This window comes from Heptranchias perlo, chromosome 1 (genome assembly GCF_035084215.1).
Source record: "Heptranchias perlo isolate sHepPer1 chromosome 1, sHepPer1.hap1, whole genome shotgun sequence".
Classification (NCBI taxonomy): Eukaryota; Metazoa; Chordata; class Chondrichthyes; order Hexanchiformes; family Hexanchidae; genus Heptranchias; species Heptranchias perlo.
In genome coordinates this window covers 195,597,015-195,622,476 of record NC_090325.1, presented here as the reverse complement: position 1 = coordinate 195,622,476, position 25,462 = coordinate 195,597,015, and the positions used below count along the sequence as shown (strand labels likewise).

The following is a 25,462-nucleotide window of genomic DNA, read 5'->3' as shown; positions in this document are numbered from 1 at the left end:
ATTGAAGTCGGCCTTACCCAAGTCTAGAACCTTAGCAGCTGATTCACTTTTTTCCCTTTCAAACACTACCTTGAACTCGATCATGTTATGATCGCTTCCTCAGCTTACTGAATTTAGGTCAATTTTACATCATAAAGAGCTAGCATTTATACAGTGCTTTTCACAATCCAGGACATCCCAATGCGCTTTACAGCCAATGATGTAGTTTTTGAAGTTACTTAGGAAACGCAGCAGCCAATTTACACACAGCAAGGTCCCATAAACAGCAATTAAAAAGTGATGTTGGTTGAGGGCTAAGGGATTACTAGTGTAGTTAACAGTCTCTAAATTAAGAGTAATTTAAAGGAGTAAACTCCTTAAAAGGGAGTAACTAACGAGCTTAATCTAAGGCAAGTCATGGCAGCAGAGCTCGCACCCGTGATATGCTCCTCCTGCACTATGTGGGAAGTCATGGACATTACCGGTGTCCCTGGCGACCATGTGTGCAGGAGGTGTGTCCAGCTGCAGCTACTGGCTAACCGCATTTCGGAGCTGGAGCTGCGGGTGGATTCACTGTGGAGCATCCGCGATGCTGAGACTATCGTGGATAGCACGTTCAGTGAGGTGGTCACACCGCAGGTAAAGATTACGCAGGCAGAAAGGAAATGGGTGACTGCCAGGCAGAGTAAAAGGACTAGGCAGGTAGAGCAGGAGACCCCTGGGGCCATCTCCCTGTCAAACAGATATTCCGCTTTGGATATTGTTGGGGGAGATGGCTTATCGGGGAATGCAGCAAGAGCCAAGACCGTGGCACCACGAGTGACTCAGCTGCACAGGAGGGGAGGAAAAAGAATTGGGGAGCAATAGTGATAGGGGATTCCATCGTAAGGGGAACAGATAGGCGTTTCTGCAGCCGCAGACGTTACTCCAGGATGGTATGTTGCCTCCCTGATGCTAGGGTCAAGGATGTCACGGAGCGGCTGCAGGACATTCTGAAGGGGGAGGGTGAACAGCCAGAGGTCGTGGTCCATATCGGTACCAATGACATCAGTAAAAAAAGGGATGAGGTCCTGCAAGCAGAATATAGGGAGTTAGGAAATAAATTAAAAAGCAGGACCTCGAAGGTAGGAATCTCAGGATTACTCCCAGTGCCACGTGCTAGCGAGAGCAGAAATAGGAGAAGAGACCAGATGAATGCGTGGCTTGAGAGATGGTGTAGGAGGGGGGGGGGTTTAAATTCCTGAGGATTGGGACCGATTCTGGGAAAGGCGGGACCTGTACAAGCTGGACGGGGTGCACCCAAGCAGAACTGGGACCAATATCCTCGCGGGGGCATTTGCTAGTTCTGTTGGGGAGGGTTTAAACTAGTATGGCAGGGGGATGGGAACCAAAGGGCAGGTACAGATAGGACAAATTCAGACCAGGAAACGGGAAGTAGAAAAGCAGTTAGTGACGTAGTTAGCGACTCAAAGGCAAAAGAAGCAAAGGTTAAATAGTGTTCAACACAGGAATTTGACGGGGTTAAAGGGTATATACTGCAATGCAAGGAGTATTACAAACAAAGCAGATGAGCTAAGGACACAGATAAATACATGGCGGCATGATATCATTGCTATAACGGAAACCTGGCTTAAAGAGGGGGATAATTGGCAGCTCAATATCCCTGGGTATAGAGTTTTCAGGCAGGATAGAGTGGGTGATAAAAAAGGAGGGGGAGTAGCATTATTGGTTAAAGAATCAATTACAGTTGTGAGAAGGGACACTACTAGGAGTGTATATAGACCCCCGAATAGCGAAAGGGAGATAGAAGAACAAATACGTAGGCAAATTTCTGAGTGAAAAAATAAGAGGGCAATAATAGTCGGGGACTTCAACTATCCTAACATCAAATGGGATTCAAACAGTGTGAGGGGCAGAGAGGGTGCAAAATTCTTGATCGGTGTCCAGGAGAGCTTTTTAAGCCAGTGTGTGACAAGCCCAACAAGAGAAGGTGCAATTCTAGATTTAGTCCTGGGAAATGAAGATGGGCAAGTGGGTGAAGTGACAGTGGGTGACCACATTGGGGATAGTGACCACAATTCAGTTAGTTTTAGCATTATTATGGAAAAGGACCGAGTTAAATCAGGAGTAAACATTTTAAATTGGAGCAAAGCAAATTTTACAGAACTAAGAGGTGATTTGGCAGAAGTGGACTGGACACAACTACTTGAGGAGAAATCAGTGGCGAGCCAGTGGGAGGCACTAAAAAGTGAAATTCTACGGGTACAATGCAGACACGTCCCCTCAAAAAAAAAGGGTGGCACTGCCAAATTTAGAGCCCCCTGGTTGTCTAGAAGTATACGGGGCAAGATAAAGCAGAAAAAGAAAGCTTATGACTGTCACAGAAAACTAAACACTGCAGAAAGCCGAGAGGAGTATGGAAAGTACAGGGATGACATAAAAAAGGAAATAAGGAAAGCAAAGAGAGGGCATGAAAAAATATTAGCCAGTAAGATTAAAGAAAACCCAAAGATGTTTTATCAGTACATTAAGAACAAGAGGATAGCTAAGGAAAAGGTGGGACCAATCAGGGATGATACGGGTAACTTGTGTGTAGAAGCAGAGGATGTGGGTAGGGTTTCAAATGAATATTTTGTCTCCGTATTCACAAAGGAAAGGGATGATCCGGACGTAGTAGTTAAAGAGGAGAGGTGTGAAATATTGGATAAGGTAAACATAACGAGAGAGGAAGTACGAGAGGGACTGGAATCCTTGAAAGTTGATAAGTCACCAGGGACGGATGGATTGTTTCCTGGGCAATTGAAGGAAGCCAGGGAGGAAATAGCGGATGCTCTGAGGATCATTTTCCAATCCTCACTAGATACAGGGGAGGTACCGGAGGATTGGAAGACTGCAAACGTAGTACCATTGTTTAAAAAGGGTACAAGGGAAAGGCCGAACAATTATAGGCCGGTCAGTCTTACCTCAGTGGTGGGCAAACTATTAGAATCAATATTGAGAGATAGGATAAACTGTCACTTGGAAAGGCATGGTTTAATCAGGGATAGTCAGCATGGATTTGTTCAGGGAAGGTCATGCCTTACAAATCTGATTGAATTCTTTGAGGAAGTGACAAGGAGGATTGATGAGGGTAGTGCAGTGGATGTTGTCTACTTGAATTTTAGTAAGGCATTTGACAAGGCCCCAGATGGCAGACTGGTCAGAAAGGTAAAAGCCCATGGGATACGGGGAAATGTGGTGAATTGGATCCAAAATTGGCTCAGTAACAGGAAACAAAGGGTAAAAGTCGATGGATGTCTTTGCGAATGGAAATCCATTTCCAGTGGTGTGCCACAGGGCTCAGTGTTGGGTCCCTTGCTGTTCGTGGTATATATTAATGATTTGGACTTGAATGTAGGGGGCATGATTGGCAAATTTACAGACGACACAAAAATTGGCCGTGTAGTTGATAGTGAAGAGGATAGCTGTAGACTCCAAGAAGATATCAATGGGTTGGTGGAGTGGGCGGAAAAGTGGCAAATGGAGTTCAACCCGGAGAAGTGTGAGGTAATGCACTTAGGGAGGGCAAACAGTAAAAGGGAATATATTGAGAGGGGTAGAGGAAGTGAGAGACCTTGGAGTGCATGTGCACAGGTCCCTGAAGGTGGCAGAACAGGTAGATAAGGTTGTGAAGAAGGCATACGGAATGCTCTCCGTTATTAGCCAAGGTATTGAATACAAAAGCAGGGATGTAATGATGGAACTGTAGAAAACGCTGGTAAGGCCACAGCTGGAGTATTGTGCGCAGTTCTGGTCACCACATTACAGGAAGGACGTAATTGCTCTGGATAGAGTGCAGAGAAGATTTACAAGAATGTTGCCAGGGCTTGAAAATTGCAGCTATGAGGAGAGATTGGATAGGCTGGGGTTGTTTTCCTTGGAGCAAAGGAGGCTGAGGGGAGACTTGATTGAGGTGTACAAAATTATGAGGGGCCCAGATACAGTAGACAGGAAGTACCTGTTTCCTCTAGCGGAGAGTTCAAGAACGAGAGGACATAGATTTAAGCTGATTGGTGGAAGGATTAGAGGGGACATGAGGGAAAACTTTTTTACCCAGAGGGTAGTGGGTGTATGGAATTCACTGCCTGAATTGGTGGTAGAGGCAGGGACTCTCAACTCTTTTAAAAAGAACCCGGACCTGCACCTAAAGTGCTGTAAGCTGCAGGGCTACAGACCGGGTGCTGGAAGGTGGGATTAGAATGGGCACCTGGTTGTTCTTCGAGCCGGCGCGGACACGATGGGCCGAATGGCCCCCTTCTGTGCTGTATCTTTTCAATGGTTCTATAAATATTGGCCAGGACACCGGGGAGAATTCCCCTGCTCTTATTCAATCTTTTACATGCACCCAAGAGGGCAGACAGGGCCTCGGTTTAACATTTCATCCGAAAGACGGCACCTTCAACAGTGCAGCACTCCCTCAGTACTACATTGGAGTGTCAGCCTAGATTTCGTGCTCGAATGGGATTTGAACGCATGACTTTCTGACTCAGAGTCGAGAGTGCTGATCCACGGCTTATGAAAGGCAAACAACGACGGGCAAGGTTTGAAACGCATCTGGATTTTTTTTTTGTCACCGATTGTAAACAAGACATTAAATTCTGATCTTTCTATCACCGTGTTCTTCTTGCAATTAGTTGGTCCAATAGTGATGGGATTTAATCAGTGTTTGAAAATGCTGTGAGGACAGTCGGGGCCAACTGAACATACTTGCAAAAGATGCTCTGACACATTGGTTATGGCCCAGTCTGATTGGGTTGACATCCCACTATTCCTATAGTTCAGTAGGAATGGAAATGTCCTCATTGCTGTGAGCCAGGTTAAGGGTTCTTGAAGATACAAAAGATTGGGAAAACACAAAATATTACAGAAACAGCAACAAAATACTAATAATAGATTTTGCCTGTATACACCATGGAACGGAGCACAGTGGGTCACCCTGTAGTCTTATCTTTTACATCAACCAGTCTATCCTTAATCCTGCAGCATAGAACAGATTACCATTACAACCTGAACAACAAATATCTCATTATTATGTCGCAATGTGGTTGACTCCTAACTGCCCTCTGAAGAGTGGTCCAGCAAGATACCCAGTTGTACCAAACCACTCCAAAGAAGAATAAGAACAAAACCACTCAGCTGCGACCTAGGCATCGAATCAAGACACGACGAAGGCTCACCAGCCCAGTCAACCCTACACAGTCCTCCTGGGGCCTGGGGCCAAGGTTGGGAGAGCTGTCCCACAGACTAGTCAGGTAACAGCCTGACACAGTCATTCTCACAGAATCACACCTTTCAGCCAACATCCCCGACTCCTCCATCACCATCCCTGGGTATGTCCTGTCCCACCGGCAGTTCAGACCCATCAGAGGTGGGGGCACAGTGGGTTACGGTCGGGTGGGCGTTTGCCCTGGGAGTCCTCGACATTGACTCCGGACCCCATGAAGTCTCGTGGTTTCAGGTCTCCCTCAGCTGATGAATCAGTTCACCTCCATGTTGAGCACCACTTGGAGGAAGCACTGAGGGTAGCAAGGGCACAGAATATACTGAGTGGGGGACTTCAATGTCCATCACCAAGAGTGGCTCAGTAGCACCACTACTGACCGAGCCCTGAAGGACACAGATGCCAGACTGGACTTGCAGCAGGTGGTGCAACATGAGGGAAAAAAACCTACTCGACTTCGTCTTCACCAATCTACCTGTCACAGATGCATCTCTCCATGACAGTATTGGTAGGAGTGACCACCGCACAGTCCTTGTGGAGACAAAGTCCCGTCTTCACTCTGAGGACACCATCCATTGTGTCACGTGTCACGACCACCGTGCTAAGTGGGATAGATAACCTCGTGGTCCAGCGTATCCATCACCATCAAGCCAGGTGACCAACTTTGGTTCAACGAGGAGTCTAGAAGAGCATGTGGAGGGCAGTACCAGGCATACCTGAAAATGAGGTGCCAACCTGGTGAAGCTGCAACACAAGACCACATGCATGCTAAACAGTGGAAGCAACATGCTACAGACAGAGCTAAGCGATTCCACAACCAACGGATCAGATCAAAGCTCTGCAGTCCTGCCACATCCAATCACGAACAGTGGTGGACAATTAAACAACACAGAGCCTCCTCAGGAGGAGGAGGAGGCTCCGTGAACATCCCCATCCTCAATGATGGCAGAGTCCAGCACGTCAGTGCAAAAGACAAGGCTGAAGCGTTTGCAACCACCTTCAGACAGAAGTGCCGAGTGGATGATCCATCTCGGCCTCCTCCCGAGATCCCCACCATCACAGATTCCAGTCCTCAGTTAGTTCGATTTACTCCGTGTGATATCAAGAAACGTCTAAGCACAGCAGAGGCTACGGGTCCCGACAACATCCCCGTTGTAGTGCTGAAGACTTGTGCTCCAAACCTAGCCATGTCTCTAGCCAAGCTGTTCCAGTAAAGCTACAACACTGGCATCTACCCAACAATGTGGAAAATTGCCCAGGTATGTCCTTTGTGTGGACAGACCAGTTGGGCCCAATGGCCTGTTTCTGTGCTGCTAATTCTATGTAACTGGGGATCAGGGCCTGCCGACAATCTCCCCAGGCTTCTGCCTTGTTGGTGACGTTTCCTTTATTTTTGATGGATTTGCGGGTTCGTTTGCTGACAGTTCTCATTTTGTCAGAGGAAATCAGAGTGACACGTGAAGCAGCTGCAGCACAGGCCTGTGACAGTCATGGAATCAAAGTCAGAAGATGGAGAGGAACGTTTGCTACCTGAGTATATTCGCCAACTTCGACAATCACTCCCGCAACAAAATTTACGGGGAAGCAGTGATATATGGTAACAGAGTGGGAGAGGGACGATGTGTGAGTCATAGCCTACAGGGGTACAGCTTTAAGAAATTGTATAAAATGTCAGAATGGCCAAGGCAAGGCGGTATAGCTTTAAGAAATCTTTAACGCCAATTAAGGTCAATCAGGAATGACTCCCAGCCTGGACGGATAAAAGGCCAAGAAATAGTTCAGTTGGAAAGGAAAGGGTTGAGAGCGTACATGTGGGAAAGTAACTCCTGTTGCTGGTTTGTTCGTCTCTACACTTAAAGTCACAGCTGTTGAGGGTGAATGAATCTCACATGTTTCTGACATTCAGCTCTAGTCTGTGTGTCCAATCGACCACTGGGTCCTGGGCCTGCTTCAGCCTGTTACAATATATACGCACAGGTGAGAGACACTACTGTCAGCATCAGGCCCTGCAACTCAGGGTATGGCACCTGCAACATATCCTAACATCACTCTCCGCATCGCATCCACCTGCAGCAGTGTCGACTCACCCTGGCCCTGGTGTCAACTTCCTCAGGTATCCCTATTATTATCACACACAGTAGCACTTTCTGACAAATTATGAGTATTTTTTTTTAAATATGTGGATTCACCCTATTATAGAAAGGATATTATTAAACTAGAAAGAGTGCAGAAAAGATTTACTAGGATGCTACCGGGACTTGATGGTTTGACTTATAGGGAGAGGTTAGACAGACTGAGACTTTTTTCCCTGGAGAGTAGGAGGTTAAGGGGTGATCTTATAGAAGTCTATAAAATAATGAGGGGCATAGATAAGGTAGATAGTCAAAATCTTTTCCCAAAGGTAGGGGAGTCTATAACGAGGGGGCATAGATTTAAGGTGAGAGGGGAGAGATACAAAAGGGTCCAGAGGGGCAATTTTTTCACTCAAAGGGTGGTGAGTGTCTGGAATGAGCTGCCAGAGGCAGTAGTAGAGGCGGGTACAATTTTGTCTTTTAAAAAGCATTTGGACAGTTACATGGGTAAGATGGGTATAGAGGGATATGGGCCAAGTGCAGGCAATTGGGACTAGCTTAGTGGTATAAACTGGGTGACATGGACATGTTGGGCCGAAGGGCCTGTTTCCATGTTGTAAACTTCTATGATTCTATGATGTCGAGAGCCTGTCCTCAGCCAGATGGAGGGTTTACACCAAATTGGAACAGGGTTGAGAATCTCAAACTCACTTCAAATGAGACTTTTGCAGCTGGCAGAGAGACGAGAAACTTCATCCCATCAGTTAGGGTCGGATTTGAACCCAGGATCCAGAGGAGTCAGGAAAGTGATGGCTCCAAACCCTTGAAAGAACAACAAAATTAAACAGATGAATTTTCCCACTGCACGATGTGGTTAACAAATAAACATTAAAAAAGTCTTTTCACTTCAAAATCTCTTGGTTTTAAGGAGCGTTGTAAATCAGGAAAGGAAAACGGAGAGGTTGAGGAAGGGAATTCCGGAGCGTGGAGGGGGGAATGGGCAAGAGGCCAGAGTCGGAGGAACGGAGAGTTTGGGGAGGGTTGTAGGAGGTTATAGAGATAGGGAGGGGGCAGGGCCAAGAAGTGATTTAAACACGAGGATGAGAATTTTAAACTGGAGGCATTGGAGGAGCGGAAACCAATGGCGGGCAGCAAGGACAGGGATTGATTGGTGAGTGGGGCTTGATGCAGGATAGGATACGGGCTGCAGAGTGTGGGGTGAGTTTAGTATCTTGTTTTCCTTTAATTACCTCAGTGACCGACCCGTCTGAAATTTCTATTTCTTTTGGTATCGCCTCCATTCCCTCCGACAACTTCTGTGCTCGGGCAGAGCATTTCAGCTCTGGTCACCAGTTTGTTACATCAGCAAGGTGAAAGGTCTCGTTCCAACATACTACCCCCGTAACTTTACACTTTAGGGACGATGGCTGCAAATTTCCTCTCTGTTTCCAGCATGAAAAAGCTGTCATCTGGCCTGTGGTGAACTTTGAAGCAGGTCCCAACCCTTCTCCATCCATCACAATTTACTGCAGTTCTCCAATAACCAGCCACATGTGCAGGTGTGTTATGAGGAAATACACATTTCCCAGTATTTAAACCCTGGCAACACTGTGCACGAGGGACGCCTGTGTGTGTCTCTTGGCCTTGGAGGTTTTAAAATTAGAGGAGAGGGAAATCGCCAAATTCTAAACATGGTTACATTTTTTTTAAATGCCTGAATCTAGTGCTCACTTACACAATGACGACACTGCAGGGCGAATCCTCCCCCACACCTCTGGCTGGCTGCCCAGCTCTACCATGAGTGGCGCAACACCCTCACAATATAGTTAAATGCCCAACTTCAGGTGGCACCATGAGCGCAACGAGAGGGAGGGAAAAATTCCTGCCCTCCCACACTTACAGTGGCAAAGTGTGACCAGAGGCAATCTGTAGCTGAGGCTACAGCACACACACGGATAGCACGCTTGCCTTGGAGTCAGAAGGCTGTGTGGGCTCACGTCCCGCTCCCGAGACTTTAAGCACAGTATCTAGGCTGACACTCCAGTGCAGCACTGAGGGAGTGCTGCACTGTCAGAGGTGCTGCCTTTCGGATGAAATGTTAAACTGAGGCTCCGTCTGTCTCCTTCAGGTAGACGTAAAAAACAATCCCATGGCCACTATTCTGAAGAGCAGAGGAGTTCTCCCCTGTGTCCTGGCCAATACTGATCCCTCAGAAAGACAGATTAACTGACCATTATCCCGTTGCAGTTTGTGGGATCTTGCTCTGTGCAAATTGACTGTTGTGTTTCCCTACATTGCAACAGTGACTTGACTTCAAAAGTATTTCATTGGCTGTAAAGTGTTTTGGGACATCGTGAGGTGGGCAAGGCGCTGAATAAAACAAGTCTTTCCTTTATCTCTCTCTCTCTCTCGTTCTGTAATCCTGATACATATCAGGGTTTTTGCAACAGTCTCTTTTCCTCCCAGGTTTGCTCACAGGCAGAGACTAAAAATCCGACAATTCCTGGAGGGGAGAGGATTGGCAACGCCCCCTCTCCTCCTCCTCATCCCTCCCTCCCCTCCTCCTCCCTCTCTCCTCCTCCCCCCTCCCCTCAGTCCAAGTCCTCAGGCCGCTCTCTCCAGGACAGTCTGCACTCACCGGGTGACCATTGAGCAAAGACCCTCCGGCCTCATTCGCGGTTTTCTTCACACCTTCCACAGGAAACGGAGAGAGCGGCGCCGCGCGCCCATTGTGACGTCACGCGCCGGCCCGGGGTCCCGTCTTTTGTTACGTTTTTGTATCAATTTTTGTCTCGAGTTTTGTATCAGATTTTGTATCAGATTTTGTATCAATTTTTGTATCAATTTTTGTCTCGAGTTTTGTATCAGTTTTTGTATCAGATTTTGGATCAGTTTTTGTGAGTTCCTCTCTCTCTCTGACTCGCCCAGTGTTTTCCAGCATTTCAGATTTTTTTATTTTATTTCCGATTTCCAGCAGCCGCGGGGTTTTGATTTTGATTTTGGTTCTTTGTGTCGGGGTGTTTTTTTTTTGTATCGGGTTTTTGGAATACACCGAAAACCGACACTCACAATCCTCCACAAACCAGAGCTTCCCGACAAAATGCTCATTTAAAAATGCCCCAAGCGATTTCTTGACTTTCTGCGCGCTCCTTCTTTCTTTCTTCTGTTTGGTTTTTGGACTGAATATCTAATAGTGAATTCACACCTGCCAGTTTAGCATCGGGGTGAAGCACTTTCGGCCTCACAACAGCGGCGGCTCCAGGGTGAAGCGGAGAGTCTTACTCTGGATTCAGGTTATATTTACACCATCGCAGAGTCAGTGGGAAGGAAGGGAAACCGATAGAGCTTCACATCCGATACTGGGTCTGGGGGGTGACTGAGAGCGTTGGGAGATTTTATTCAGCGGTGTGAGTTTCGTGCGACGCTCACTGTTCAAATACTGCACAGAAAAAGGAAAAAAATCCAAACCGGGGTTCAGGGCGCAACACATCGCAAAATGTAGATTTAAAGAGCGTTCATTTAAATAAAGTGTTCCTGCTAAACAATACTGGAGAAAAAATGATTTGAGTTGTAAGAGATTAACTGTAAATGTTGAAATAATAAGCATGTGTTTCATCGAGGAGCTAATTTGTTGGACATCATTTACCTTCACACAGGAGATGCAAGAGGGTTTGTGATAATGTATCCTCAGAATTACAGAGAATCCTTCGACCAACATTTGTTATCGGATTGAGCGCCAATCACTGAATCACACTCCACACTGGTGCAGGTATTTAAACAGATCTAGAGGGGCATTGACACGATAGGGTCCTGATCTGATTTCTTTTCAGTGCGGACGTGAAAAGTTGAAGAGACGAAATAAATAAATAATGGTTGTGTGAAACTCCGGCACTGTGCGGAGTGTGGAGAATCCTTGGGGCTGTAATGCTACACTTACACACTGAGAATTTTTCCACACCGAGTTGAAGGATTGATGGTCTGGGGACAGGTGAGTACTCACGCTGGAGGATCCAGAGGGAGAGACAGGTTCAGGTTTTGGAAGCATTTCCAACATACAGTGAATGGCTAATTGAGCTTAGTACTTTTTCAGATTCATGTAATTTTAATGCATTTATTACGGTATGATACATTTAATTTTTACACAGGTTTTAAGGAGCATCCTAAAGGAGGAGAGAGAGGTAGAGAGGCATATGTGAAGTGTTGAGAGACAATGCTGAGTTACTATATAATTACAAGACTTTGTTTTGGACAGGAGTTATTTAAAGAGACCTGGGAACAGGGAGATCCAGTTACATACTGAACAATTCTAATTGTACCAGATTGCTTTCTAATGATGCTTTTACACCACAACTTTGCCATTGATGTGATATCAACATTTTTGGCATTGCCAGTTCAAATGACTGTCTGAACCAGTTGGTGTGGACCAGTAAAAATGAAACAAGATTTGTCTCATAGAAGATGCCTACATTGTTTTGTCTTACGCAGGAGGGAGTCTAATTGTTCCAGTCAATCCACTTTTTCAAATGTTGGTGGTACAAAAGGCCATCTTTGAGTCTTGTCTTCTTGCCATCCTTCCTTTCCTGACTCTGTTGACTCCATGTGTGTTAATTGCCCTCCAGCAATTCTTAAGAACATAAGAAATAGGAGCAGGAGTAGGCCAATCGGCCCCTCGAGCCTGCTCCGCCATTCAATAAGATCATGGCTGATCTGATCCTAACCTCAAATCTAAATTCATGTCCAATTTCCTGCCCACTCCCCTTAACCCCTAATTCCCTTTACTTCTAGGAAACTGTCTATTTCTGTTTTAAATTTATTTAATGATGTAGCTTCCACAGCTTCCTGGGGCAGCAAATTCCACAGACCGACTACCCTCTGAGTGAAGAAGTTTCTCCTCATCTCAGTTTTGAAAGAGCAGCCCCTTATTCTAAGATTATGCCCCCTAGTTCTAGTTTCACCCATCCTTGGGAACATCCTTACTGCATCCACCCGATCAAGCCCCTTCACAATCTTATATGTTTCAATAAGATCGCCTCTCATTCTTCTGAACTCCAATGAGTAGAGTCCCAATCTACTCAACCTCTCCTCATATGTCCACCCCCTCATCCCCGGGATTAACCGAGTGAACCTTCTTTGTACTGCCTCGAGAGCAAGTATGTCTTTTCTTAAGTATGGAGACCAAAACTGTATGCAGTATTCCAGGTGCGGTCTCACCAATACCTTATATAACTGCAGCAATACCTCCCTGTTTTTATATTCTATCCCCCTAGCAATAAAAGCCAACATTCCGTTGGCCTTCTTGATCACCTGCTGAACCTGCATACTAACTTTTTGATTTTCTTGCACTAGGACCCCCAGATCCCTTTGTACTGCAGTACTTTCCAGTTTCACACCATTAAGATAATAACTTGCTCTCTGATTTTTCCTGCCAAAGTGCATAACCTCACATTTTCCAATATTGTATTGCATCTGCCAAATCTCCACCCACTCACCCAGCCTGTCTATATCCCCCTGTAGGTTTTTTATATCCTCCTCACTCTCCCCTTTCCCTCCCATCTTTGTATCATCTGCAAACTTTGATATGTTACACTCGGTCCCCTCCTCCAAATCGTTGATATAGATTGTAAAGAGTTGGGGACCCAGCACCGACCCCTGCGGAACACCACTGGCTACTGGTTGCCAGTCCGAGAATGAACCATTTATCCCAACTCTCTGCTTCCTGTTAGATAACCAATCCTCCACCCATGCCAGAATATTACCCCCAATCCAGTGATTCTTTATCTTGAGCAATAATCTTTTATGTGGCACCTTGTCGAATGCCTTCTGGAAGTCTAAATACACTACGTCCACTGGTTCCCCTTTATCCATGTTTTCTTTCCCAATACATTGTGCTTTGGGAATTATTGGGTTGAAGTGAAATGAGGAGTGCTTTGGAAAGCCGGATAGATTCTGACAAATGTTCCCGGTACTTTTTTAAATCAGCGTGGCCTTAGTTTATTTTTTGTGCTTAGAAAGGAATTCCACACCTAACAAAACGTTATTTTGGGTCCAGCAACGCCTCGACTTTAAAACTCTCATCCTTGTTTTCAAATCCTTCCATAGCCTTGCTCCCTCCCTATCTCTGTAACTTCCTCCAGCTCTACAACCCTCTGAGATCTCTGCGCTCCTCCAATTCTGGCCTCTTGAGCATCCCCCGATTTTAATGGCTCCACCATTGGCGGCCGTGCCTTCAGCTGCCTGGGCCCTAAGCTCTGGATTTCCCTCCCTAAACCTCTCTGTGTCTCTCTCTCCTCCTTTAAGATGCTTCTTAAAACCTACCTCTATGATCTGTCCTAATATCTCCTTATGTGGCTCGGTGTCAAATTTTGTTTGATAATCTCTCCTGTGAAGCGCCTTGGGATGTTTTACTACATTAAAGGCTCTATATAAATGCAAGTTGTTGTTGTATACCAGAAAAATTGTCTGCTCTCCCTTGATTAGTGCCAGGCGACATTCAAGGTCCACCTGAATAGCAGGACAAAATATCTGGTCCTCTGTTCAATGCAGTGGTTAAAAAGGGTGATTCACTTCTCCCTCCCCTAATTGCTTGATTTCCTTTGATCCCCCCACCCCACAAATGGTAGGCTCCACATCACAACCTTTGACCCTTTCCCACAACCTTTCACCCAAGGGGGAGCAGTGGCAGAATGGCCAACAGTGAGAGATAGCAGCAGCGGCAAGGTGGGTGGAGGGGAGTCATGGCCAGTTTTAAGAACAACTAGTAAATGACTTTTGAAGTGTATTCACTGATGTTATGTAGGTAAATGTAGTAGCTAACTTGCGCACAGCGAGGCTCCACATACAGCAAGTGAGATGAATGACCAGTTAATCTGTGTCTTTTTTTGTGTGATGTTGGTTGAGGGAGAAATGATGCCCAGGACACCAAAAGAACTCTACGTTCTTCTTCGAATAGTGCTGCGGGATCTTTAATCTCCCACCGGTATTATATAGAAAACCCACTGCACTATTCAGAATCACTTTTTTTGAAACTGTTAATTTTACTTTAAAGATTAACTTTCCCTCTCATTGGATCTCATCTCTGCTTGTACCCAAAGCAGTCTAGGTTGTGGGGCAAGCCTATGTGTGTGTGTGTCCACAGCACTTGCACTCATTTGCATTGAATTTCGTGGTTTGGACTGGCCTGGAGGCCAAATCAGAGGCGCCATAGCTAGAAAAAAAAAGCTCGCACTATTGGGGCACTGCTGAAACTACTGCCCTTACTCTTTCCTTCACCTTCATTTCAGGGGATTTCCAGACTGCTGATAACTTTATTACCCATTTAACATCCACCAGAAAACAATGGCAAGATATTCTCAGCAACATTTTTGGTGATCCAGGGTTTGTGATGAGTGTTTCACACTGCAGTAGAACTCATGCACTCAAAACTCCAACCTGATCAATTATTAGGAAGCAGATTGTACGAAGATCGGTCAGTCTTCCTCCTCCTCAGTCTAAAAGGTTCGAGCTTTTAGTTTTCGTGCCTCATGTTTAGGTGGCAGGGTAAGTAGTGTAGACGGGAGCAGAAAGTTGCAAAGGGACATTGAGAGATTCAGTGAGTGGGCAAATCTGTGGCAGATGGGGAAGTGTGAGGTCATCCACTTTGGACTTAAGAGGGATGGATCAGAGTATTTTCTAAATGGTGAGAAGCTGGGAACTGTGGAGGAGCGGAGAGATTTAGGGGTCCGAGTACAGAAATCATTAAAAGCTAGTGGACAGGTATAAAAAATAATTAAAAAGGCCAATGGAATGCTGGCCTTTATGTCAAAGGGGCTAGAGTACAAAATGGTAGAAGTTACATTACAGCTATATAAAGCTCATGTTAGACCCCATTTAGAGTACTGTGTTCAGTTCTGGGCACTGCACCTCAGGAGGATTTATTGGCCTTGGAGGGGTGCAGCGCATGATTAACCAGAATGATACCGGGACTAAAAGGCTGCATAGACTAGGCTTGTATTCCGTTGAGTTTAGAAGATCGAAGGGTGATCTAATTGGAAACATAGAAATTTCATGGCACAGAAGGAGGCCATTCAGCCCATTGTGTTCGGGCCAGTCGAAAAAGAGCTACCCAGCCTAATCCCACTTTCCAGCACTTGCTCCGTAGCCCTGTAGGTTACGGCACTTCAGGTGCACATCCAGGTACTTTTTAAGTGGGATGAGGGTTTTTGCCTCTACCACCCTCTGGATGAAAAACATTTTTCATCAACTCCCCTCTAATCCTTCTACCAATCACTTTAATCTATACCCCCTAGTTATTGACCCCTCTGCTAAGGGAAATAGGTCCTTCCTGTCCACTCTATCTAGGCCCCTCATAATTTTATACACCTCAATTAAATCTCCCCTCAGCCTCCCCTGTTCCAAAGAAAACAACCCCAGCCTATCCAATCTTTCCTCATAGCTAAAATTGTCCAGTGCTGGCCACATCCTTGTAAATCTCCTCTGCACCCTCTCTAGTGCAATCACATCTTACCTGTAATGTGGTGACCAGAACTATACGCAGTACTCAAGCTGTGGCCTAACTAGTGTTTTATACAGTTCCAGCATAACCTCCCTGCTCTTATATTCTGTGCCTTGGCTAAGAAAGGAAAGTATTCCATATGCCTTTTTAACCACCTTATCTACCTGTCCTGCTACCTTCAGGGATCTGTGGACATGTACTCCAAGGTCCCTCACTTCCTCTACACCTCTCAGTATCCTCCCATTTATTGTGTATTCCCTTGCCTTGTTTGCCCTCCCCAAATGCATTACCTCACACTTCTCCAGATTGAATTCCATTTGCCACTTTTCTGCCCACCTGACCAGTCCATTGATATCTTCCTGCTGTCTACAGCTTTCCTCCTCACTGTCAACCACACGGCCAATTTTTGTATCATCTGCAGACTTCTTAATCAAGCCCCCTACATTTAAGTCTAAATCATTAATATATACCACAAAAGCAAGGGTCCTCGTACTGAGCCCTGCGGAACCCCACTGGAAACAGCCTTCCAGTCACAAAAACACCTGTCGCCTATTACCCTTTGCTTCCTGCCACTGAGCCAGTTTTGGATCCAACTTGCCACTTTCCCTTGGATCCCATGGGCTTTTACTTTTTTGACCAGCCTGCCATGTGGGACCTTGTCAAAAGCCTTGCTAAAATCCATGTACACTACATCAAATACACTACCCTCATCGACCCTCCTTGTTACCTGCTCAAAAAATTCAACCAAGTTAGTCACACATGACTTTCCCTTAACAAATCCATGCTGACTGTCCTTGATTAACCCGTGCCTTTCTAAATGACAGTTTATACTGTCTCTCAGAATTGATTCCAATAATTTGCCCACCACCGAGGTTAGACTGACTGGCCTGTAATTACTCAGTCTATCCCTTTCTCCCTTTTTAAACAACGGTACAATGTTAACAGTCCTCCAATCCTCCGGCACCATGCCTGTAGCCAGATTGGATTGGAAAATGATTGTTAAAGCCTCCGCTATTTCCTCCCGTGCTTCTTTTAACAGCCTGGGATACATTTCATCTGGGCCTGATGATTTATCTACTTTCAAAGATGCTAATCCCCTTAATACTTTCTCTCTCACTATGTTTATCCCATTCAATATTTCACACTCCTCCTCCTTAACTACAATCTCTGCATCGTCCCCCTCTTTTGTGAAGACAGAAGCAAAGTATTCATTAAGAACCATACCCACATCTTCCGCCTCCACACATAGGTTACCTTTTTGGTCTCTAATGGGCCCTACTCTTTCCTTAGTTATCCTCTTGCTCGTTATGTATTTATAAAGCATTTTTGGGTTTTCCTTAATTTTATTTGCTTTCCAATTTCCTTTTAAATTTCACTTCTGCACTTTCTATACTCCTCTAGGCTCTCCGCAGTATTGAGCTCTCGGTATCTGACATAATCTTCCTTTTTTTGCCTTGTCTTACCCTGTATGCTCCTTGTCATCCAGGGTCTCTAGATTTGGCAGTCTCACCCTTTTCCTTTGTGGGAACATGTTTACTCTGAACCCTTTGATGCCTCCCACTGCTCTGAGACTGATTTACCTTCAAGTAGCTGTTTCCAGTCCACTTTTGCTAAATCACTTCTCAGCTTAGTAAAATTGGCCTTTCCCCAATTTAGAACTTTTACTCCTGTTCAATCTTTGTCCTTTTCTATAACTACGCTAAATCTGCCTGAATTATGATCACAACCGTCAAAATGCTCTCCCACTGATACTCCTTCCACTTGCTCAGCTTCATTCCCTAAAACTAAATCCAGAGCTGTCCCCCCTCTTGTTGGGCTTGCTAAAAAAAGTTCTCCTGAATGCAATTGAAGAATTCTGCACCCTCTATACCTTTTACACCGATTTTATCCCAGTTAATATTAGGGTAGTTGAAATTCCCTACTATTTCTGCCCTATTGTTTTTGCACTTCTCAGAAATTTCCCTACATATTTGCTCTTCTATCTCCCTCTGACTGTTTGGGGGTCTATAGTACACTTCCCCAGAACCGGTCCCAATGTCCCAGGAATCTAAATCCCTCCCTCCTACACCATCTGTACAGCCACACATTCATCCGGTCTATTCTCCTGTTCCTATACTCACTAGCACGTGGCACTGGTAGTAATCCTGAGATCACTATCTTTGAGGTACTGCTTTTTAATTTATCTCCTAACTCCTTAAATTCACCTTGCAGGACCTCATCCCTTTTTTTACCCAGTCGTTGGTACCGATATGGACCACGACTACTGGCTGTTCACCCTCCCCCTCCAGAATGCCCTGCAGCCGCTCCGTGACATCCTTGACTCTAGCACCAGGGAGGCAAATTCCATCCTGGAGTCACGTTTGCGGCCGCAGAAACGCCTATCTGTTCCCCTTACAATGGAATCCCCTATCAATATAGCCCTGCCACTCTTATTCCTCCCCTCCTGTGCAGCAGAGCCACCCGTGGTGCCACAAACTTGGCTCTTGCTGCTTTCCCCTGATAAGCCATCTTCCCCAACAGTATCCAAAGAGGTATATCTGTTTGAGAGGGAGATGGCCCCAGGGGACTCCTGCTCCACCTGCCTAGTCCTAAAGTAGCACCCCGCCGGCTTTAATTGCCAGTGGGAGTCCCGCGTGCGGGAGCTGCGTGCACATCTGAGTGCATCACTGGGGAACTCGGAAGTCAGCGGGTTGGAGCCGGGCTCCGAACCCGCTCCGGGATTCCGCCATTTTAGAAGCCCCCAACGCACCCGCTCGGCCATCCAAAAATCGGCCCCGTTAACTCTGATTCTCTCTCTCCACAGATACTGCCTGACCTGCTGAGTATTTCCAGCATTTGCAGTATTTTGCTTTTGTATTAGGTGATATTGTATACATTTTAGAAAAAAATTGAAGTGTTTAGTTTGTACTTTTCTCGTTGACTTTTAGGCCATGATAGAAAGTCTTTTCTTTGAAGTTTGAAATCAGCCTGAAGCATGTTTAGAAAGCACAGGTAGCAATTGTCAATAATTGCTGGATGAGTCTTTGAACAGATTGTGTTGCCTGTTTCAGTCCTAATGGCTGGCAGCTCTACAAGTCTAATCTACCCAATAGAGAGCAGTTTCTTGTTGCCATCTGTACAATGGCTGTGGTTCACAAGTCCTGGTTAATCTGTTGTGTCTCGAACAGTAAAATCATTGTTTCCAGTCACTGAAGTGATTCTCGAAAGTATTCAGTTTGGATAAAAACAAACCTGAATCCTGGAGACCAACCAGGGGCTGGGTGAACCAATATAATCAGTCTCCAGTCCAAGAGAATGCAGATACCACACCAACATTTATAAACGAGCCCTGCTCTTACCTTGGCCGACCGAGACACCTTAGATATAAGTGTTCAAATCTTGCAAAACATTTCTGCTCCAGGGATTTCAGTAAGATGCATTAATCCTTTGCAGAAGAATTCTAGGATGGAACAATATGTAAACTTAAGCCGGTTACTCACCTGTTTATCTTCAGAGTCACAAATTAAACAGGGCTGGAAACCAACCTCGAAACTCACCACAAGGAAAACCCAAAGCTCCTTCTCCATTACAGCTGTAAATATCAGTGGGTGTAGTTTACCTTCATGACTAAGAATGGTGGGAGAAGAAAGATCTCGCCACTTTTTATCCTTTGTGGATTTATGTGTATAATAAAGTGAAGAAGGCGAGCCATCTTTTCTCACCTTGGACACTCGGTGTCAGCATCAAGCACCCCAGGTGCACAGCCAGATGTGCAGTAGAGCTCTCTCTCAACTCTGTCCCAACCATGGACCATTTGTTGGGAATTTCCTTTGGGGTTCTCCCGATCAGCCAGTGTAACCACAGTGGAAGATTGGTGGTTTTAATATCCTTTACATAATAGGGTGCCCATAACAGCACACCATCTCTAACTGTGGCCTCACATTGGCCTCATACAAAACGATCATCACCTCCGTGACTGGGGGTATTACACATTACCAACTCAAGGGTTTTAATACATTATTCATCATCTCCTGTTGCATTGCACACAGGGAGTCGAGACCAAGTGTAGACCTCAGGTGATACACGGTTAGAGGCAGGGGAATAATTGAACCAGGCTGCACTGAATTAACTCAGTCCCCATTTTTTAAAGTGATAAGCTCTGTCTTTATTTTGATATTGCCACTATAAATTCCTGTATCCACATTTCTAATGTAAACTTGTCATGCTGTAAGTACACTCTCTTGCCAGTGGCGGTGCTGCAGTGCCTCGACCTGAGGGAAAGTGTAATTACAGTGTGACAAGTTTAGATGGGCAGTTTCCATTCTAAATGTTGACATGGGCATTTATAATGGGGGGAAAAAGCAAACAGGACACATGTGGATGTAAGATTTTAATACATGATATATGTACTGGCAATATTCAGATGCTTTCTACTCAAAGTAGAAATAGTTCCTTGATGAAGTAACTGAGAGGGTTGATGAAGGTAGTGCAGTAGATGTTGTATATATGGACTTTCAAATTTGATGAAGTACCACATAACAGACCTTTTCAGAAAAAAGAAACACATGATATTAAAGTGACGGTGATAACTTGGGTATATATTTGACTAAAGGATAGGAGCCAGAGAGTAGTGGTGAATGGATGTTTCTCTGACTGGAGAGGAGTCTGCAGTGGGGTCCCCCAGGGGTCAGTATCAGGACCATTGCTTTTCTTATATATAAATAACCTGGACTTGGGTATAGGGAGTACAATTTTGAAGTTTGCGGATGATACAAAGCTTGTCAACGTAGTAAATAGTGAGCAGGATAGTATCAGACTTCAGGAGAACACAGACAGACTGGTGAAATGGGCAGACACATGGCAGTTGCAATTTTATGCAGATAAGTGATGCACTTTTGAAGGAACAACATAGGGAGGCAGTATAATGTAAATGGTACTTTTTTGAGGGGGTGCAAGAGCAGAGGGACCTAGGAGTGCATATTCACAAATCTTTGAAGGTTGCAGGGCAAGTTGATAAGGCGGATAAGAAAACGTATGGGATACTTGGCTTTGTGAATAGGGGCACTGAATACAAAAAACAAGGAAGTCATGCTAAACCTTTATAAATCCCTGGTTAGGCCTCAGCTGGAGTATTGTGCAATTCTGGGCGCCACACTTTAGGAAGGTTGTAACGGCCTTGGAGAGGGTGCAGAGGAGGTTTAACAGGATGATACCAGGGATGAGGGACTTCAGTTATGTGGAAAGATTGGAGAGAAGCTGGGATTATTCTCCTTAGAGCAGAGAAGGTTAAGGGGAGGCCTAATAGAGGTGTTCAACATTACGAGGGGTTTTCATAGAGTAGGGAGAAACTCTTTCCTCAATATAAGCTGTATGAATAATAGTTGATCGGGATGTGTACAAACATAATGACATTCTAACAAGAGGAAAAGTTACTGTTTTAAGTCTTGGTCCAATTGCCTTTTCTCACTGCTTTCTCTAATGAAGGAAGTTCTTGTATTGCAGGTAACTCCGTTAAAAGATGAAAATAGCAATTCTCCTCACATACCTGGCGGCCATTGGGTTTGCTCGCCCAGTAAGTATCACTCTTTCAAAATAAGAGACTGCATTAATTTTAATGAACCTCTTCACTCTTCGCTCAGGTGAATGATGTTCCAAACAATGGCTAAATGGATGATTCAAACAAATCCATCCACTTGTAACGAAAGCAAAAAAGCTTTACTGAAATACAAGAATAACACAAGATGTAATGACCTCTGACCCGTAAATCAAAAGTTAAACAGGAGGTGGCACGATCACAGCTGTCAGACAAAGACACTTGTGCTCATGGACCTCAGGATGGTGGGAACTGAACCAAAGGCGGGGTACAGCAACGGGCTAGTTACGGGTGGAGTAAGTCGCAAGCAATGAGCTAAAGGAATACTTTGCTCTGAATCCAGGAAGCAAACCAGACCGAGGGTGATGCACTCCTCCTGCCTAATTATTGTTCCCACGGTCTCATCAGTCCAATTGTAGCCTCATAGCAATGATTAGACTAACTAAAGAGTTAGTGTAAGACAGTTCACCAAAAACAAGGTGAATCACGTGGATTGCACTGAATATTGCAACTGGGGGGGAACCGTTCTACCCAAAATTAGTCATTCCCAGCATCTCCCCCCACCCCGCTACCCCCAAAAGAAGAGTAGGAGATGGTTGGATAGAAGGATGTGGTTAGTTATAACCGGAAGGTCAAATACCATGACAAAATGGCAAGTGATATTACTCACAACTGATTAATGGGGGAAAGTGCAGATGATCAATGCAGCCGCCATTAAAATTGAAAGGTCATTCCAGTTCACCGTATACACACAAGGCCTGGGTTTCTGAACTCCTGCTCCCCACACGGAGCCTCACCCGCTGGGAGTGTATATATCAGACATTGTGAGCGTGGTGCCCACAATCCTCCATCCAAAAATTTCAATGGACAGAAGATCACGGGGAGCCTGCCTGTGAATTTCCCAACAGGCACTCCCGGCATTCCAGGGTCCTAGCGAGGAGCGCACTTCCTGAAAATCAGCTCTGTAATGTTTCACAGATCACACAAACATGTGTTAAGGAAAAACACATGTAGTCACATAACGTTAGAGTGACCTCTAAAATGCAATGGCCAAAGGAACATTAAGAACTTTAAACAAGGTCAAGAGCTCCAATCTGTTCATACCTCCACTGAAATTCCTTTAAAAGTGGCCCTGAAGGGCGATCTTAACACCAAAAATAAATGCTCGGTGTTTTGTTCGCATTTGAAAAGGGACAGTCAATGGAGCATTTATTGTTTTGAAAAATATATGAAATAAGGTTCAATATTAGAAAACACGATGGAGTCAGACTGACGGAGGGTTGGGTTGCTTTAAGCCACTGATCCACTAAAAAATTACAAGACTTGTGAAACGAAGGGGCTGATTTTCCCAGTTTGTGCTCCCGGTAGGAAGCTTCACACACTGTCTGGAAAATCCTGGTTGGAGCCCCCCACGCTTACCCCAAAGGGCTTTAGAATAAACCCAGAACAGAAACATCCCATGTTTCTGAACAGAATTAATCTCGGGCAATAACTTTTTATGTCCTAGAACTAAGATAACTATAACCAAATTCTTATGCTCTCCTCATGCATGGTATAAATATTTAGGTACTGGAAACGGCAGTGAAATGTTTAGATTTCACTACCCTCGAACTTTTTACTACCTGTCTTGGGGTAGGCAGTCATTAATGGGAGAGAAATATGAGAAACACGATTAACTTGAAAAAGAAAGACAGGTTAACATTTTGGCCAAGGCTCTTCTCCATTGATGTAAAGTAGAGCAGGGGTCACCCTGTAGGGACTTGTGCACGAACAGATGAAACGAAAGGTGAGAAAAGACCATCAAGCCTGTCCATGCTCACCCAATCTTAAAGGGCAGAGAAAAATATCTGTAGCCAATTACAGGAAAAACGCTGGGGAATTCTCCCCGAATACTCTAGGAAATTCTCTCCCAAGCCCCTAAGGCAACTGTTTCTCGAAACTAGAAATTGTAGAGTGAGTTACTCAGTTGCATTGATCATCCTGGTAACTCCTTCGTATGATTCAAAATGTCATCTGCTGTCTTATATTTACTTTCTCAGGTCCGTAAAGCCAGAGATTTGGACACTGGAATTGTTCAAAAGGTAATTCTCCATTTCCATTATTCTTGCAATATGATGCCTTTGTTATGTTTTTTAATGAAGTCATTTTCAATTCATCTTTGAAGGACTGAAAGATTTCTCATTTTTTAACATTTAATCTGATTCCATTATGATTACTATCACTGGTGCAGTACTGAGCTTTGCCAAACAGAAAGCAGTCTTGCTGCTCAGACAGGCTGGCAACAGCAGAAACTGCAAAGGGATGAGAAACTGAGTAACAGAGATCTCTGCAATAGGAAGCACAATTACTGGGGAGTAAAGTAATCCCTGCTGTGAGATACCTGTGTACAGGAAGGAGTGGCTGCTTGAGATACCTGTGTACAGGGAGGAGTGGCTGCTGTGAGATCCCTGTGTACAGGAAGGAGTGGCTGCTTGAGATACCTGTGTACAGGGAGGAGTGGCTGCTTGAGATAACTGTGTACAGGAAGGAGTGGCTGCTTGAGATCCCTGTGTACAGGGAGGAGTGGCTGCTTGAGATCCCTGTGCACAGGGAGGAGTGGCTGCTTGAGATCCCTGTGTACAGGGAGGAGTGGCTGCTTGAGATCCCTGTGTACAGGGAGGAGTGGCTGCTTGAGATCCCTGTGTACAGGGAGGAGTGGCTGCTTGAGATAACTGTGTACAGGGAGGAGTGGCTGCTTGAGATCCCTGTGTACAGGGAGGAGTGGCTGCTTGAGATCCCTGTGTACAGGGAGGAGTGGCTGCTTGAGATACCTGTGTACAGGGAGGAGTGGCTGCTTGAGATACCTGTGTACAGGGAGGAGTGGCTGCTTGAGATACCTGTGTACAGGGAGGAGTGGCTGCTTGAGATACCTGTGTACAGGGAGGAGTGGCTGCTTAAAGGAGTCTGAGTGAGAGGAATGACAGTCGAGGCTTATGTCTGAACATATGAAAAGAAAGTTGAGGGGAAAGCCCATCAAGCTTGCCCATGCTCACACTAACCTCATGTACCTCCGTCCCCATCTGATCGTAATGTTAACTCCTGGGGAGGCAAAAAGCTGAGGGAAAAAATGTGTAACCAATTACAGAAAGATCTCTGGGAAATTCTCCCCCAAAGCCCCTAAAGCAATGAGGGAAAGGACCAGTTCATCTGTTCTTGGTCGTGTTAGTTGAGGAATAAATGTTGGCAGGACACTGGGCGATGTCTCTGCAGTTCTTCGTACAATGCTGTAGGATCTTTTACATCTACCTCAAGAGGCAGATAGAGTCTAGGTTTAACGTCTCATCTCAGACACCTCCATCAGTGCAGCATTCGCTCGTTACTGCACTGAAGTTTCAGCCTAGATTAAGCACTCAAATCCTGGAGTGAGGCTTGATTGAACCCACAACGTTCTGACACAGTAAATGACAGCAGTACCACTGAGCCAAGCTGACAAATAGGACAATACAGACATGGAAGTACACATTTCCATCCAAAACCATCTGTAGCCCTGATTCAGAATGGAGTAACTACTATGAGTAGCAGTTATTGTGTGGGAGCTGGCTGCAGGGTGGGTTGGTTGCTGTAAGGGATCAGAGCAATGGCTACTTTTCCTATATGTAAAGGTTTTTTACCTCAGTCTAGTTATAGAATAAACTCTGAGAGCATTTAATAATGTTATGTCTTTGTTCTTCTGTAATTACAGCGATTGGCAGGAAAGTGCCAACGAGTTTTGACCCCTAGTGTCCAAAAGCGAATCTTGGTATTCTGTCCAAACTGAAGAGAATGATGTATTTTCTCCTTTCTTCCATTTACTGCCCGACAGACTCAGAGTTTAATTAGTTGGTAAAATACAAGGGGTTTGAATCTCCTCAGCCTTTTCAGCAGGATAACGCTGTGTCCTGGGCGGGCGGGGACCCAGAATTATTCTTACATTTGTGCCTTTAGCAACATTGGTCACAAAGGATGCCTGAGCATCCCTGGCATCCATTACATGGAATCTACAGCAGAGAAACAGGCCATTCGGCCCAACTGGTCTATGGTGTTTCTACTCCACGAGCCTCCTCCCACTC

The 25,462-nt window shown here is 45.2% G+C and overlaps 1 long non-coding RNA gene across 1 annotated transcript; it reads left to right on the top strand.

Annotated features, from left to right (window-relative positions):
* Positions 1-10,107: 10,107 nt before the first annotated feature.
* On the top strand, positions 10,108-25,179 carry LOC137306387 (uncharacterized). The gene is made up of 5 exons (XR_010958871.1): positions 10,108-10,208; positions 10,968-11,080; positions 21,284-21,353; positions 23,414-23,455; positions 25,096-25,179. It is a non-coding gene; the product is annotated as an uncharacterized lncRNA (long non-coding RNA).
* Positions 25,180-25,462: the final 283 nt, after the last annotated feature.